Source organism: Triturus cristatus, chromosome 12 (assembly GCF_964204655.1).
Source record: "Triturus cristatus chromosome 12, aTriCri1.1, whole genome shotgun sequence".
Taxonomy (NCBI): domain Eukaryota; kingdom Metazoa; phylum Chordata; class Amphibia; order Caudata; family Salamandridae; genus Triturus; species Triturus cristatus.
The window spans coordinates 732043280-732059259 of record NC_140595.1 but is presented as its reverse complement, the minus strand read 5'-3'; the positions used below and the strand labels follow the sequence as shown (position 1 = coordinate 732059259).

The following is a 15980-nucleotide window of genomic DNA, read 5'->3' as shown; positions in this document are numbered from 1 at the left end:
ATTTGCTCCTCCTGCCTGCCACCAACATGTCTCTAACATCTCTATTCTCCCGCACGGAATTTGACCATTCAGCCATTTCGTTACGCTTGCGAGGCGCCACTGACGGGAAGCGGACGGTCTGGCAACTGAACGCCTGGTTTTTGCAGCACATGGAGATTAAGTACACCCTGGCGGTAGAGTTGCAGCATTATTTCCTTATCAAACGAGGATCGGTCCCCTTCCCATGTACACTCTGGGAGGCTGGTAAGGCCACCATACGTGGTGTAGTCAGGGGCCTAGTGCACACGAAGCGTGCTGCACAGACTGGTCGTCAGACCCAACTTGAGGCGCAGGCCACGCGACTGGAACTGACCTTGGATACAGCCGAAGCCGAACTCGCTAGACAGCTGGCAGCGATCGGAGATTAAATCAGTCAGATTTCCCTTGATTCTGCCAATATGTTGTGGCGCTGCTCCATGGCCCGTGTTTACGGATTGGGTGACAAGAATGGTAAGCTGCTTCCCAACTTGGTCTCCTACCCCAAAGTTAACAGAATCATTCCAGAAATCCGGGACGCCGTTGGAACCTGCCACTGCATGTCACGGGCTACTGCCCAGGCTTTCGCGGGATACTATGCCCAGCTGTACTCAGCTCAGGGCATTGCTGGTCGACTTGCTGGGGCAGGCGGCTGTCCGGCTCAGCTGCCTTACCCAGGCAGAAATGACAGACCTCGACCTCCCCTTTACCCCAGAAGCGATAAAAGGGGCCATTTTTTTGTTGAATCCTGGGAGGACACCAGGGTCGGACGGCTTCCCACAGGAGTACTACGCGGCTTATAGAGATTGGTTGGTGCCGCATTGGTAGACCTCTTCAACACGTGGCGAGGAGGGCTCCTTTCCCCCTGAGACTGATATCGCTACTATAGCGGTCATGCGGAAGACCACCTTCCGCATGACCACCTTCTTCCTCTTGTGCGGACTACCGTCCGATCTCTTTAATCAATACTGAAATAAAATAATTGCCACAGCCCTGGCCCAACGTCTCTGTCCCCTTTTGCACAAACTGGTCCACCCGGACCAATGTGGCTTTATGCCGGCACTCGGCACTGCATACGGCGCCTCCATCTCATCCTGGTCCACCGCCACAGCCTCCAACCATACCTGGAACTGCTACTTATAGATTCTGAGAAAGCCTTTGATACAGTTGACTGGAAGTACCTGGAGGACGTCCTCGTGTTGATGGGATTCGGTCCCCACTTCCGATGCCTCATCCGTGTCCTGTATTCCAACCCCAAAGCCAAGGTCCTTACCAACGGTGCCTTCTCAGGGGCATTTCAAATCCGAAGAGGCGCACGTCAGGGGTGCCCCCTCTCGCCACTTTTATGCACTCTGGCGATGGAACCTCTGGCCTGCCTCGTACATAATGACTCCCTAATCAGAGGTTGGTCCTGGGACCCCCACCAAGTGGAGAAAAAAAATTTAAAAAAAAAAATATATAAAAATAAAAAAATAAAAAATCGCCCTTTACACGGACGATGTCCTGCTTTTCTTGGCTGACCCAGAGTGCTCCGGCCCCTGCTGCCTGGAGGTACTCTGGGCTTTCGAGAATGTCTCGGGCTTACGACTCAACGACTAAGTCCACTCTGAACCCCCACATCTTTCCAGGGCTTGTTTTGATTGTCTCCTGATAGGAATACTAGATTACCAATCATTCAAATACCTTGGAATTTGGGTGACTCTGCTCCCGGAGTTGGAATGGGCCCTTAACATTACACCCCTGGTCACGAAAGCTAAAGATGACCTTAAGCGCTGGCAAACCCTACCACTTAAACCCCTTTGGAAGGGGGGCACTTTTTAAAATGATGATCCTCCCCGCTTCCTATACATCATTCAGAATACCACCTCCCGGGAAGTTGGTTCCGAGACTTTGATGGGGTAATTACAAGGTTCCTGTGGGGGGGGGGGGTGGGAGGCCGCGTATAGCCCTGGCCAGCTGTCGGATCACGCCCTTTGACAGAGGCATGGGGTATGACAAATCTCAACCTCTACTACTTGGCTACCAGACTCCTTGTCATCCATGATTGGTTCACGGGGGGGGGGGGTGGGTCTGACCCGGCCTATCGGACGGAGCTTGGAACCATGGACTTCCCGCAAATCCAAGCCTACTTATACGGGGCTCCCATTCCACAGGCGATTCCACCTATCACCAGAGCGGTCCTAGTAGCCTGGCATTCTGCCATGCGATACACGCATTGGGACAAGCGACTCACTCAACATACACCTCTGTGGCATGGCACGTGGCTGCGGAGGGCATCGACCCTTGCAGGTTTTCAGCAGTGGTGCAGAGTGTTTTGGCTCCGAAGGTCTGAGTTTTACTGGTTTCGACTTCGAAGGTTTATCTTTATTCGGTTTTGGCTCCGAAGCTTTGGGTTTAGCTGGCGTCGGCTCTGAGGTTTGGTTTCATGTGGTTTTGGATCAGATTCTTTCGGTGCAGAGATGTCTTCAGTGCCGGCAGCCAGGCGTGAGGCACATGCTTGGTCTTGGGTTTCGGTGCCGAAGATGTGGTTTGGCACCGGAATGGGGCAGGCTTGATCCCAAGCAGGAAGGCTTACCCTTATGTTTCATAGCCGGGCACAAGGGCGGGGCTTCTGAAATGTGTTCAAGGTGTCGACCTGGACCTGAGGGCTAAGATGATACTGGAGCCTTTGTTGTTTTTATGGGTACTTGAGGCGTTACTCACTGTTCGTTGAGCCGGAGTGACGTCCAAGTCTTCTTTCATGTCGGAGTCGCCAGCTTCAGACACAGAGATTATTTCTTCTTGTTCGGCGCCGGGCTGTTGGTATTCAGACTCTTCTCCGAAGATGTCTGGCACCGGGCTAGTGCCACGTCACATCTGGTGACGTGGAGTCAGATGTCATGAGATGCGATGAGGCACTAGCCCGGTGCCAGATGCAATCTATTGATCTATCGATCGATCGATATTGGTGAACGTATCCATGTTAGACCATGTTGCCGCTCTACAAATGTCTGGTAGTAATACCCCAGCAAAAACGGCTGTAGAGCCTGCCATCTTCCTTCTGGAGTGTGCAGATACCTTTGCAGACAGAGGCTTGCCAGCTTTGTTATGCCAGAAAACAATTGCAGAAGAGATCCAATGTGCAAAGCTGTTCCTTGAAAGGGACTGCCCTTTCCTCAGAGAAGTAAAAGATACAAAGAGCTGATCTGATTTCCTGAAAGGCTTTGTTCTATGGATGTAGAATTTGATGCATCTATTTACGTCTAAAGAATGCAATGCTCTTTCAGCAAAAGTTGAAGGATTTCCAAAGTACGTTGTGAGCACTACCAGCTCATTCAAGTGAAAAGAAGTTGGAACCTTTGGTATAAAGTGAGGGTTTGTTCTTAACATTACTTTGTGCTGCTTGAACTGAAGAAGGGGTTCAGCCACAGTGAAAGCCTGAATCTCACTAATTCTTCTAGCTGATGTGAGGGCCAATAGAAGAGCCTTCTTCCCCGACACAAAGTCAGCTTTGTGGATCGGCTCAAAGAGCGATTACATCAATTGGGCCAGGACTGTGTTTAACTTCCAAGGAACTACCGGGCACTTTAAGGGTGGGAACACTCTGAAGAGGCCCTTCGTAAACTAACAATTCTCGTCAACCACAACAAGTTCTTCCCCATTTTTCTGCGAAACCTGGAAATTGCAGCCAGATGTTCTTTGATTGATGAATGAACCAACTTCGATTTTGCTACATGAAGTAGGTAAGGAAATACTTGCTCCAGGGTCGAGAGTAAAGGATGTATGTCCTTTTCTACGCACCAGTGGCAAAATCTCTTCCATTTAGCAGTGTATGTCCTATTAGTGGAAGAAACTCTAGCCCGCTGAAGAATGGACTTGCAATCTGGAACGATGTCTAGATCTGTGAATTCTTAGTCGTGAGGTTCCAAGCTGATAATAACAAATGTTACTTACCTGTAAACTATGGTTCTCCAGTATTGGTGTCTTTCATAGATTCACATGCTTGAATATTCCCCGTCGTCGAAGTGGGAGTCCCACGGTACATAAAAAGCAATAAGTCTCATGTATATAGATACATACATACACTATATAAGAATAAAATACATATCTAAATAAACTTTATATAGTTTAAAATAACATATCAAGTCAAAAGTACCATAGGATAACATTGACACATAGGAAAGCATTGAATAAGGAATCACTTTACTGACATATCCATGTCGTTTTTATAGTCCAAACTTCAGCCAATCAGGCGCAAGCACCCTCTAGAAGCTTCTCCTCAGAGGTTCAGGCCCTCGGATTTTCATAGCACAAGAGTGACAAAGAGTCTAATGAGGAGAAGAGAGCCTCTGAGGGGAGGAGGGTGGGTCGCATGTGAATCTATGAAACACCAATACTGGAGAACCACAGTTTACAGGTCAGTAACATTTGTTCTTCTCCAGTATTGGAGTGTCTTTCATAGATTCACATGCTTGAATAGAATAGTGAGCAGAACTCTGCGGCCTGAAGAAAGAACTAGTTACTTACCTGTACACTATGGTTCTCCAGTATTATCTTTCATAGATTCACATGCTTGTATCTTCCCCGTCGTCATGGTGGGAGTCTCACGGTAACAGAATGACCACAGCAGTATAAGAAAACTGCATAGCAAAATCCCATAGGGAATCATCTTATTTGGTAACCAAATCTCATCATTATGTGGTCCAAAACTCAGCCAATCGGCTGCTAGCCCTGCCCTCACACTCCCCAGCAGAGCCTTCCTGCCTCAGATTTCCAGCCCAGAGTGCGAGACTAGAATACTCTTAGAGACAATGAGGTTCTGCCTGAGAAATGGGGAGGTGGGCGGGCCGCATGTGAATCTATGAAAGATAATACTGGAGAACCATAGTGTACAGGTAAGTAACTAGTTCTTTCTCCAGTATTGAACCTTTCATAGATTCACATGCTTGTATCAGAATAGTAAGCAGTACTCATCCCAAACTGCATTTCCAGGCTAGAACCCCCCAATAAACGTGGGCTCTGCTCTTTTGGGTAGAATGTTAACATACATTGCAGTATTTGAAAATTTGTGTAACCATACATATATCTGTACATATACATTGTTATAATCCATGATAAATACCTTAATGAAATAGGTGCCGTAGAACTGCTTGTCCCACTGCTGCATCCTTTTTCCACGCTGCGTCCAGACAATAATGTCTAGTAAAGGTGTGCGCATTCTTCCATGTCGCAGCTCTACAAATGTCTGGCAATGGCACTCCCGCAAATAGGGCCGTAGAAGTTGCCATCTTCCTCGTTGAGTGTGCACGTACTTTGGTTTGCAAAGGCCTTCCAGCTTTGGTATGACACAAGGATATTGCTGACGATATCCATCTCGAGATACAGGCTCTGGAAAGTGCCACCCCTTTCCTGGGGCCGGCAAAGGCTACGAAAAGCTGATTTGTCTTTCTGAATGCTTGGGTTTTGTCGATATAGAATTTGAGACATCGTTTGATGTCTAAAGAGTGCAACGCTCTTTCCGCCGCTGTTGACGGGTCCTTAAAAAATGTAGGCAAAACTACTGGCTCATTCAGGTGAAAGCTGGAGGGGACTTTAGGAATAAATTTGGGATTCGTCCTGAGAATCACTCTGTCCTGCCTGAATTGTAGGAATGGTTCTGAGATTGAGAAGGCCTGAATCTCGCTGACCCTTCTTGCCGATGTAAGTGCTAACAATAACGCCGTCTTCCATGAGACAAACTGCAACTCCGCCTTATGGATGGGTTCAAAGGGCGGCTTCATCAACTGCGTAAGAACTGTGTTCAGTTGCCAAGGAACAATTGGTCTTTGAACAGGAGGGAACATTCTGAAGAGCCCTCTGAGGAATTCCTTAATGACTCTTTGGGACCAAAGAGAGGGACGGCCAGGAACTCTGGTGTATCTTGAAATCGCGGCCAGATGTACCTTTATGGACATATGAGAGAGTCCGGATTTGGCCAATGTCAACAGATATGGAAGAATCTGGGCAGACGAGACCCGAAAGGGATGCAAATTGTTAGCTGCGCACCAGTGACAGAACCTTTTCCATTTCGCCGTATATGTTTTGTTTGTGGAGATAGCCCGGGATCGTGACAGAATGTCTTTGCAGTCCTGAGGGATCTTTAAGAGGTGAAATTCATGCTCGTAAGGTTCCATGCTGACAAGCTGAGCGATTTCAGATTTGGATGCAGTATCTGGCCATTGTGCATAGTTATCAGATCCTGTGTTAACGGGAACTGTATCCTTGGAGTCATCGATAGCCTGAGAAGTTCGGAGAACCATGCTTGTCTCGGCCATGCTGGTGCAATCAGAATCAGATGACACGGCTCTGATTTCATTTTCCTTAAGACTCTCAATATCAGAGGAAACGGGGGAAACGCATATGCAAACATTCCTGTCCAGCACATCTGTAGCGCATTGCCTCACGATCCCTTCTGCGGAAACCTGCTTGCAAAGTTTTTGCATTTTGAATTGTGGCGGTCCGCGAATAAGTCTAGCCTTGGCGTGCCCCATACTTTGAAAACTTTGGAGAGGTGCTTCTGATGTAGTTCCCACGCGTGAGGTATTTCGGGAGATCTGCTCAAAATATCCGCCCTTATGTTGTCCACTCCTGCAATATGCTGCACTTGCAGTGATACGTGGTGAGCTAGAAGCCATTTCCAAATGGCCTGTGCTTCTTGTGACAGAAGTTTCGACTTTGTGCCCCCTTGTTTTAGCAGGTAAAACATAGAAGTTGAGCTGTCCGTCTTCACCAGAACCGTAGATCCGCGAATTCTGGGAAGGAAAGCTTTGAGTCCCAAAAACACGGCCCTCAGCTCTAGCAAGTTGATGTGGAGCTGCGTTTCGTACTTTGACCAGTGACCCTGAATTTCGAGCTCCTGGAGATGCGCTCCCCACCCTTGGAGAGAAGCATCCGTCATCATTACGAAATTGGAGGTTTGAATTTCGAAGGTCAGTCCTTCCTCCAAATGATCCCTGATTTTCCACCATGACAGGGCGTCTCTGATCCGAGGGGTGATTATTATGTGATCGTCGAAGGATCCCTGCGACTGAAGCCACTGCTTGTCTAGCAGTTCTTGTATAGGTCTCATGCGGAACCTGCAATTTGGGAGTAGGGGGATACAAGAGGACATCATTCCCAGCAATGACTTGTAAATCCTCACTGAAACGGACTTTTTTCCTTGCAATTGTGTTGACATCCGTATGATCTTTTGAATACGCTCCTCTGACGGGTAAGCTTTGGCCTCCTCCGTGCAGATTAGAGCACCCAGAAGTTGAATGGACTGCGCTGGTCTGAGATGCGATTTCTCTAAGTTGACTCTGAGACCCAGCTGATCGAAAAGCTCCATGCAAACGTGAAGGGAGCGAAGGGTATCTCTGAACGAAGTTCCCTTGATAAGCCAATCGTCCAGATAAGGGAAGATCTGATGACCTTGGAGACGTAGGTGGGCCGCAATTGGCGCCATACATTTTGTAAAGGTTCTCGGTGCCGACTTTAGCCCGAAAGGTAAGACCTTGAATTGGTAATGGCGCTCCGCCACCATGAAGCGTAGAAATTCTGTGTCTTACGTGGATTGGGACGTGAAAATAAGCATCTAAGAGGTCCAGGGACGCCAAATAATCTCCTCTGCCAATTAGGAGAAGAATTTCCTGCAGGGATAACATCCGGAATGATTTCTTTTGAATAAATTTGTTGAGACCTCTGAGGTCCATTATCTGCCTCCATTTTGATGTGTCCTTTTTTATGAGAAAGAAATGCGAGTAATAGCCTTTCCCGCGTTGAAGATGAGGAACTTCCTCTATCGCCTCCTTTCGCAATAAGGCCATCACTTCCGCTTTGAGGGCTGATAGATGCTCTTGTCTCCTGCGAATAGGAGGCTGAATTGGAGGCTTTTCTACGAATTCCAGAGTATGGCCATGTTGAATTACATCTAAAACCCATCTGTCCGATGTTATTGACAGCCAAGCTGGGTAAAATGGAGTCAGGTAATGGGCGCTGCTTGTTGGGCAAGTGGCGGATGTGGAGAAGTCATTGACGTCGGTTGGACTGCTGGGACTTCCCTCTCGCAGAAGACCTTCCTCTGGACTGTTGTTGATAGTTATTCGAAGGTCGATATTGTTGATTGCTCGAGTACTGTCGAGAACCCTGCTGCTGGTATGGCTGATACCTGTTCGACTGGAACGAGGATCGTTGTGTAAATTGTCCTCGGGATCCTCTCCTCCGAAAGGACTGAAACCTGCCCGGTTGTAGAGATCCCAGCGCCCGCGCTGTATCTGTGTCCGTTTTGATGCTTTGGAGGGCCTCATAGACGTGCTTCCCGAACAGGTTCTCTCCATCAAAAGGCATGTCCACTATCTTGGCCTGTACCTCCGGTCTGAAGGAGGTGGCCTTCAACCATCCTTGTCTCCGCAGGGCTACTGCACCTGCCATCTGCCGAAAAGCCACTGAGGACAAATCCATAGCGATGTCAATGGACTCAGATGCTGCCCTAGCCCCATCCTGAAGTATAGCAGCCGCTTCCTCTTTTTTATCGTCTGGAAGATGGGAAAGCAAGGGAGCTATATCGCACCACATCTGCCGGTTAAATCTGCTGATGAGGGCTAATGCATTAGAGGCCTTTATTGAGAACGCTGCCATTACTGCAAAGCGCTTCCCTGCACCGTCCATTCTTCTTCCATCCTTGTCCGGGGGAACCATTGATGCTGAAACCGTATTCTTTGAGTTTCGTTGGGCGGCCTGCGTCACCACAGAGTCTGGTCGAGGATGACCAATTAAACAGGCCGGAGACGATTCCGGAGCCCTATATTTTTTGTCTATTCTAGGTACTGAAGCAGGCACCGAAGCTGGGTTCTTCATTATCTTCAAGCCCTCTTCCCAAATATGTTCGATTATTGGAATGGATCGCATAGACTTGCGTGACTCCTCCTTAAAGTCATAAAGAAAACATTCAGCTTCCTGAACAGGAATAGGAAGATCAAAACGCTTTGATGCTTTCTCCATGATGTCATGGAATCCGCCTATATCTTGAGGCGGGGAGTTTGCAGGTGTTGGAGATGTCGACGGCGTAGTTGGGAGAATATATTGATCCCATTCATCGTCACCCTGCTTATCTTGAAGGAGTTCTCCTTCTTCTAGTTGATCGGGATCACTGTACTCTAGGTCATCTCTGATAGTCATAATCGGTGGAGATCGGATTTTCTGAGTGGAAGTTTTGGGAGACGAGTGAGGTGGTCGTACCTGTGCCGGCTTCTCCACCGTCTGTGGCGTTTGAGAGTTTGCATCTGGGAAACGGCGATAGTAATCGTTGATCATGAGGCGCAAGTCAGTCACCAAGGACACTGGCATGGAAATAGAGTCCTCTCTCGAAGTATGCTGAGGCTCTTCCTCCTCCTCGTAGGCATAAGACTCCTGAAAAGATTCATACCTCTGTGAATCTCTCGGTGGACGGTCCTGAAATGAGAAGACTTCTTGCACCTCGTGGAATTCTTCCTCATCTGTTTCCTGACTCTTTATGCGAAGTTGGGAAGGACTATAAGCCACTCCTGAAGAGTCATCATCGGACTGTAAGTCTAGTAAATTTGAGGTCGGAAGCGGAGGAATTTTCGTCCACGCTGTAAAATCCGTAGACTTAGTCTGCTTCGTCGACGAGCCCGTCGACAACGCCATAGACTTCAATGTTATTTTCTTCACCTTAGGGGGATTTGAAAGCTCCCGTTGACGGAACCGTCGTCGACCTCGTCGACGGAGTAAGCTGTATTATCGTCGACACCGTAGTCGTCGACGACGAAGTCTTCGTCGACAAAGGTATTGTAGCCGTCGACGGAATCGTCAACGGGTGTTTTTTCGACGACTAGGTGTTCGTCGTCGTCGATGCCGCTGTCGACGTCGATATGGTGGTCGTCGACGGCGGCGTCGTCGATATGGTCGTCGTTGATACGGTCGTCGTCGACGGAGTCGTCATCGACGTAGTCGTCGACTGTTTCAAAGTAATAAGCGCCGGCGACGCTCTAATCTTCGTCGACGGGGCTGAGGAAATTTCTCTTGACTCCTTAGATTTCTTAAGAGGAGTATGAGGTAAAGAAGACGCAGGAGCCCCTTTGTCTTTCGTCTTTTGCTTTTTTACCTCTGAAACATCCTCCAAAGTTGAAGATTTTCTCTTCTTTGTAGACTTTGAATCCTCCTCAGAGTCAGAGTCTGAAGTGACCTTTTTCTGAAGCCACAGCAGAAGGCGTGCCTCCCTGTCACGCAGGGTCTTCGCAGAAAAGGTTCTGCAATGTTTACAGTCCTTAGGCACATGATTAGGGTGCAAGCAATATAAACAGTCCTTATGTGGGTCCTCAGAGAATAATCTAGGCTTTCCACAGGATCTGCAGGGCCTGAAAAGCCTCTTCTTAGAGCTTTCAGCTATATTGAAGTAGTAAAGATGAAGCACAATACCTTAAACCAGCAAGAAGGTAATTAGATGAACCAGGGGTCAAAAGTTCACACTGGAACAGAAAAACTGAGCAAGGCTCAGGGAGACTCCTCTTCACACGAAGGCGGTTGGAAATCTGAGGCAGGAAGGCTCTGCTGGGGAGTGTGAGGGCAGGGCTAGCAGCCGATTGGCTGAGTTTTGGACCACATAATGATGAGATTTGGTTACCAAATAAAACTATTCCCTATGGGATTTTGCTATGCAGTTTTCTTATACTGCTGTGGTCATTCTGTTACCGTGAGACTCCCACCATGACGACGGGGAAGATACAAGCATGTGAATCTATGAAAGATTCAATACTGGAGAACAAGTTACTTACCTTCGGTAACCATGTATCTGTAAGAAACATTAGTTAGTTAGATTCCTCTCCTTAGAATATCCCCAGGCGTCAGACTGGATCCGGAAGATTTTTCGTCAGCAATACCCCTTGCGCGTCGCTAGGCGTCGTCTGCGGCTCCGCGTCCGTCGTCGTGCGCCGGAATGATGTCGGAGTACTTAGACGCCGCCCTCGCGCGCTGACGTCAGTTCTTGTACATAGCTTTCCGCGCCAGGAACGCAGAGCCATGCAAAGACCGACACTGGTGCCAAAAATAAAATCTAGGGGCCTGAAAAGGATAACCTTAACCCTAGATGTCAGTTCGCAGAACGGGGAGGATGGGTGGGTCGGTGAGGAATCTAACTAATGTTTCTTACAGATACATCGTTACCGAAGGTAAGTAACTTGTTCATCTGAAAGAAACACGTTAGTTAGATTCCTCACCTTTGAATAGATACCCAAGCAATACCATCCCCGGTGGTGGGTCTGCGAACCAAGATCACACCAGAAAGTCCTGGAGGACAGAACGGCCAAAGAAGCCATCCCTCCGGACTTGGCTGTCAAGGCAATAATGCCTGGCAAACGTGTGTAGCGAAGCCCACGTCGCCGCCTGACAGATGTCCTGCAAAGGGACACCCCGTCCCAAAGCAGTAGTAGCCGCTGTGGCCCGAGTAGAATGGGCGCGCAGCCCAACAGGAGGGTCCTTTTTTGCCAAGGAGTAACAAATTTTGATGCACAAAACGACCCACCGAGAGATGGTCCGTTTGTGCACAGCTTTCCCCTTCTTAGCACCCACGTATCCAACGAAAAGTTGGTCGTCCACCCGGAACTGCTTTGTGCGGTCCAACTAAAAGGAGAGCGCACGTTTTGGGTCCAGACGGTGGAGCCTCTCTTCCTCTTTGGAAGGATGCGGAGGCGGAAAGAAGGTGGGCAAGGTGACAGACTGCCCAAGATGATATGGAGTCACCACTTTCGGAAGAAAGGAGGGACGAGGCCGAAGGACAACCTTGTCCGGATGAACAGAGAGAAAAGGAGGCTTTGAAGATAAAGCCTGGAGCTCACTCACCCGTCTAGCCGAGGTGATGGCTACCAGAAAAGCAGTCTTAAGCGTCAGCAGACGAAGAGGACAATTATGAAGAGGCTCAAAGGGAGCACACATTAGAAATGTGAGAACAAGATTCAAGTCCCACTGAGGCATTACAAAAGGGACAGGAGGGAACGTGTGAGTAATGCCTTTTAGAAAGCATGTAACTACAGGGGACCTGAAAAGAGAAGGCTGATCAGGAAGCCGCAAGAAGGCAGAGATGGCAGCAAGATAACCTTTCAGGGTGCCCAGGGCAGAGCCCTGCCGGGCCAAAGAAAGAAGAAAGAGGAGAACCTCAGAAAGAGGGGCGGAAAGGGGATCCACAGCCTTTGCTGTGCACCATGCCACAAATTTGTTCCACCGGCAGGCGTATACCGTCTTTGTGGAGGGACGCCTGGCTGCCAGAATGATATCACAGACTTCAGGAGGCAAGTCAAATGGCATCAACTGCCGCCGCTCAATCTCCATGCATGGAGGTGGAGGCTGGACAGGTTCGGGTGGAGGACCGTCCCCTGCTGCTGCGACAGAAGATCCTCCCGAAGGGGCAGACGTATCGGAGGATCGGTCAACATACTGAGTAGCTCGGGATACCAGTACCTTCGTGCCCAATCCGGAGCCACCAAGATGACTTGGGCCCGGTCGTGCCTGATCTTCTTCAGCACTCTGGGCAGAAGTGGTATAGGCGGAAAGGCGTACAACAGACCGCAACTCCACTAGTGACGAAAAGCGTCGCCGAGCGAGTGCCGCCTTGGAAATTCCAACGCGCAGAACTGCTGACATTGCGCGTTCTCTTCGGTGGCAAATAGATCTAACCAAGGCTCTCCCCACTGCTGAAAGAGACCTTGCGCCACTTCGGAGTTCAGACGCCATTCGTGATCCGTCATGCACCGGCGGCTGAGTTCGTCTGCTCTGGCGTTCAGAGAGCCCGCCAGATGTTGAACCACTAGGGTGACGCCCTGGTGTTCCAGCCATGTCCAGAGGCGCAGAGCCTCCTGACAAAGGGTCCACGACCCCACCCCGCCCTGTTTGTTTGTTGCAATACCACATGGCGGTGGTGTTGTCCGTGAACACCTGCACGACACTTCCCCTGACAGAGGGAAGGAAGGCTTTCAGTGCAAGTCGGATCGCTCTCAACTCCAACAGGTTGATGTGGAGACGAGACTCCGCCGGAGACCAGAGGCCTCTGATCTCCGCCTCTCCCATATGGCCACCCCATCCCAGGAGGGACGCATCCGTCACTACGACATGCTCCGGTTGGGGAAGGGAGAGGCTCTTGCCCTTGACCCAATCGCGGTCCCTGAGCCACCACTGCAACTGCTGTGCAGTGCCCTCCGAGATCAAGACATGGTCGGACAGGTTGCCGTGATGCTGGGCCCACTGAAACTTCAGGTCCCACTGCAGAGCCCGCATGCGCCGCCTGGCGTGATGCACTAGTAGGATGCAGGAGGCCATCAGCCCCAGAAGCCGCAACACTAGCCTGACCGAAACCCAGGATAGAGGCCGAAAGATGGGAATCAGGGCCTGTATATCCCGGACCTGCTGTTCCGGTGGATGGACCCGGAACTGCGCCGAATCGAGAACCGCTCCGATGAAGAGGAGCTTCTGAGAGGGACTCAGGTGTGACTTCGGCACGTTGATGGAAAATCCCAGCAAATGCAGGAGATCCGCCGTAGTCTGGAGGTGGGAGACGACTGTCTGGGGCGAGCCCGCCTTCAACAACCAGTCGTCGAGATAGGGGAAGACTGGAACCCCTGATCTGCGCAGATGAGCTGCGACCACCGCCATCACTTTCGTGAACACCCGAAGGGCACTGGTGAGGCCGAAGGGGAGCACGGTAAATTGAAAGTGCTCTGGGCCCACCGTGAACCGCAGGTAACGCCGGTGGGCCGGCAGGACGGGGATGTGGAAATATGCGTCCTGCAAGTCCAACGCTACCATCCAGTCTCCAGGGTCTAGGGCAGCTAGAACCTGAGCCAAAGTTAACATCTTGAACCTTTCCTTCCGGAGGAAGGCATTGACGTTCCGGAGGTCCAAGATAGGGCGTAGGCCCCCTTTGCCCTTCTTGGGAACCAGAAAGTAGTGGGAAGAACAACCACGACCTACTTCTGGGCTCGGAACGCGCTCGACGGCCCCCTTGGCCAAGAGGGCCGAAACTTCCTCGTGGAGAAGATTCAAATGATCCCCCGAGATACGGTGGTGCTGCGGTGGCATGTCTGGAGGGGTCGTCTCGAAGGGGAGGGAGTAGCCCCTTCGGACGATTTGCAGCACCCACCTGTCCGATGTGATGGACCGCCAGTGGAGCAGGTGATGGCGAACTCTGCCGCCCACTGGCGTGGAATGGGCCTGAAAGCTCGGACTAGGAAGGCTTTGAGGCGGATGCTGCCGGGGTGGATGTGGGCTGACCTAGTCGTCCTCCAGAACCCCTTCCTTGGCCACGAAAGGCGGAAGTTTGCGACCGCGGGGCCGAGAGGCCCAAGGACTTGGCCGTAGCCCGGGAGTCCTTAAAGCGATTCAGCGCACTGTCCGCTTTCTCGCCAAAAAGGCGAGTGCCATCAAAGGGCATGTCCATGAGAGTGCTCTGGACATCGCCCGAAAATGACGTGGACCGCAGCCAGGCGTGACGTCTAAGCGCCACTGTGGTAGAAATGGCCCTACCCAGCGAGTCCGTGGTGTCAAGCCCACATCGTATAGCATGTCGCGCGGCATCCCTCCCATCGGCCAGAGCCTGGGTAAGTCGTGTCCGGACCTCCTCCGGACACAGGGGCAGCGCGTCCTCCACCGCATCCCACAGAGAGTGGGAATAACGGTCCAAGAGACAAGCGGTGTTCAAAGACCGCAGGCCCAAACTAAGGGAGGAGAACAGCTTCTTGCCAAACTGTTCCAGTCTCTTGGAATCCCGGTCCGGCGGGGCGGTCGGGAAGGAGGATTGGGAGGTAGAGGCCTGGATAACCAGGCTCTCAGGGGTAGGGTGTTGGGACAGAAAACTGGGGTCGCCCGGAGCAGGGCGGTGGCGCCTGGCGACGTTCTTGTCCACAGGAGGAACTGTGGAGGGCTTAGACCAGGTGCCCTGCAGAACGTCAATGAGGGCCTCATTGAATTGCAGCAGAGGCTCAGTGGAGCTTGCTGCAGACTGAAGCACCTCAGTAAGGACGTTAGTCCTCACAGCCACGGCAGGCAGCTCGAGCCCAAGGGCTGCGGCCGCCTTGCGCAGCACCACAGAGAAAGCAGCGCCCTCCTCCGAAGCCACAGTCGGAGGAGAGACAAATCCAGTGTCTGGAGAGGTATCCAGGCCACTGGCCTCCCCCAGTTCATCTGCCCAGTCCTGGGACAGTTGAGCCTGAACGGCCATAGGATCCTCGGATCCCTCCCAGTTGTCCCCATCATCCGATTCCTGGTATACAGGAGAAAGTAACGGAGCCGGGCGGTAGACATAATGTGTCTCTAGCGGCGCCGAACGCGGCGTCCATCGACGCCGTACCGGCGCCGGGCCCGGAGTGGGACTGAACCGGGGCTCGACGTGGAGCGGAGTCGACGTCGGGGGTGGTACCGGTGTCGACGCCGGCGGAGGAGGCGTGACGAGGTCGACCGGCGTCGGCGGGGACTCGAGAACGGGTCCCTCGGGCGCTTGCGGCGTCGATGCCGGAGCCGTCAACGGCGCCGGGGCCGGAGCCACCGGCAGGCAAGGCAGCCCAGTCGGGTCCGCGGGGCCCGAAGGCGCACCAGCGGGCACCGACGGCGGAGCCAGGTTCCTCATGGCAGAGAGGAAGGCACTGACTTCTGCCGGCGTCGCGTCAGTCCCAGGGACCGGAGGGTATGGGGACGTGCCCGGCGCCTGCTCCGCCGGAGCCGCGGGGGTGGAATCACCCTGACCCTCGGCCGAGTCGCGCGAGGGGAGTCCGAAGAGCGGTGTCGCCTCTTGGACTTCTTGGAATGCTTCGACTTACCCGAAGACTTGGATCCCGACGACCGATGGTGACGTCGGCTGCGGCTCCGCGACCGATCCTTGGACCTCCTCCTGGACCGGAATCGAGAGGCGCGCGGAGCCGAGTGGCGAATCTCGAGAAGCTTACGGGACCGCTCCCGTCTAGCCTTCG

The 15980-nt window shown here is 51.6% G+C and overlaps 1 protein-coding gene across 1 annotated transcript in view; it reads right to left on the bottom strand.

Moving 5' to 3' along the window:
• The window catches only part of STAG3 (STAG3 cohesin complex component), a 1816020-nt gene that overhangs the window by 1668797 nt on the left and 131243 nt on the right, over positions 1 to 15980 (bottom strand). The window lies entirely within an intron of this gene.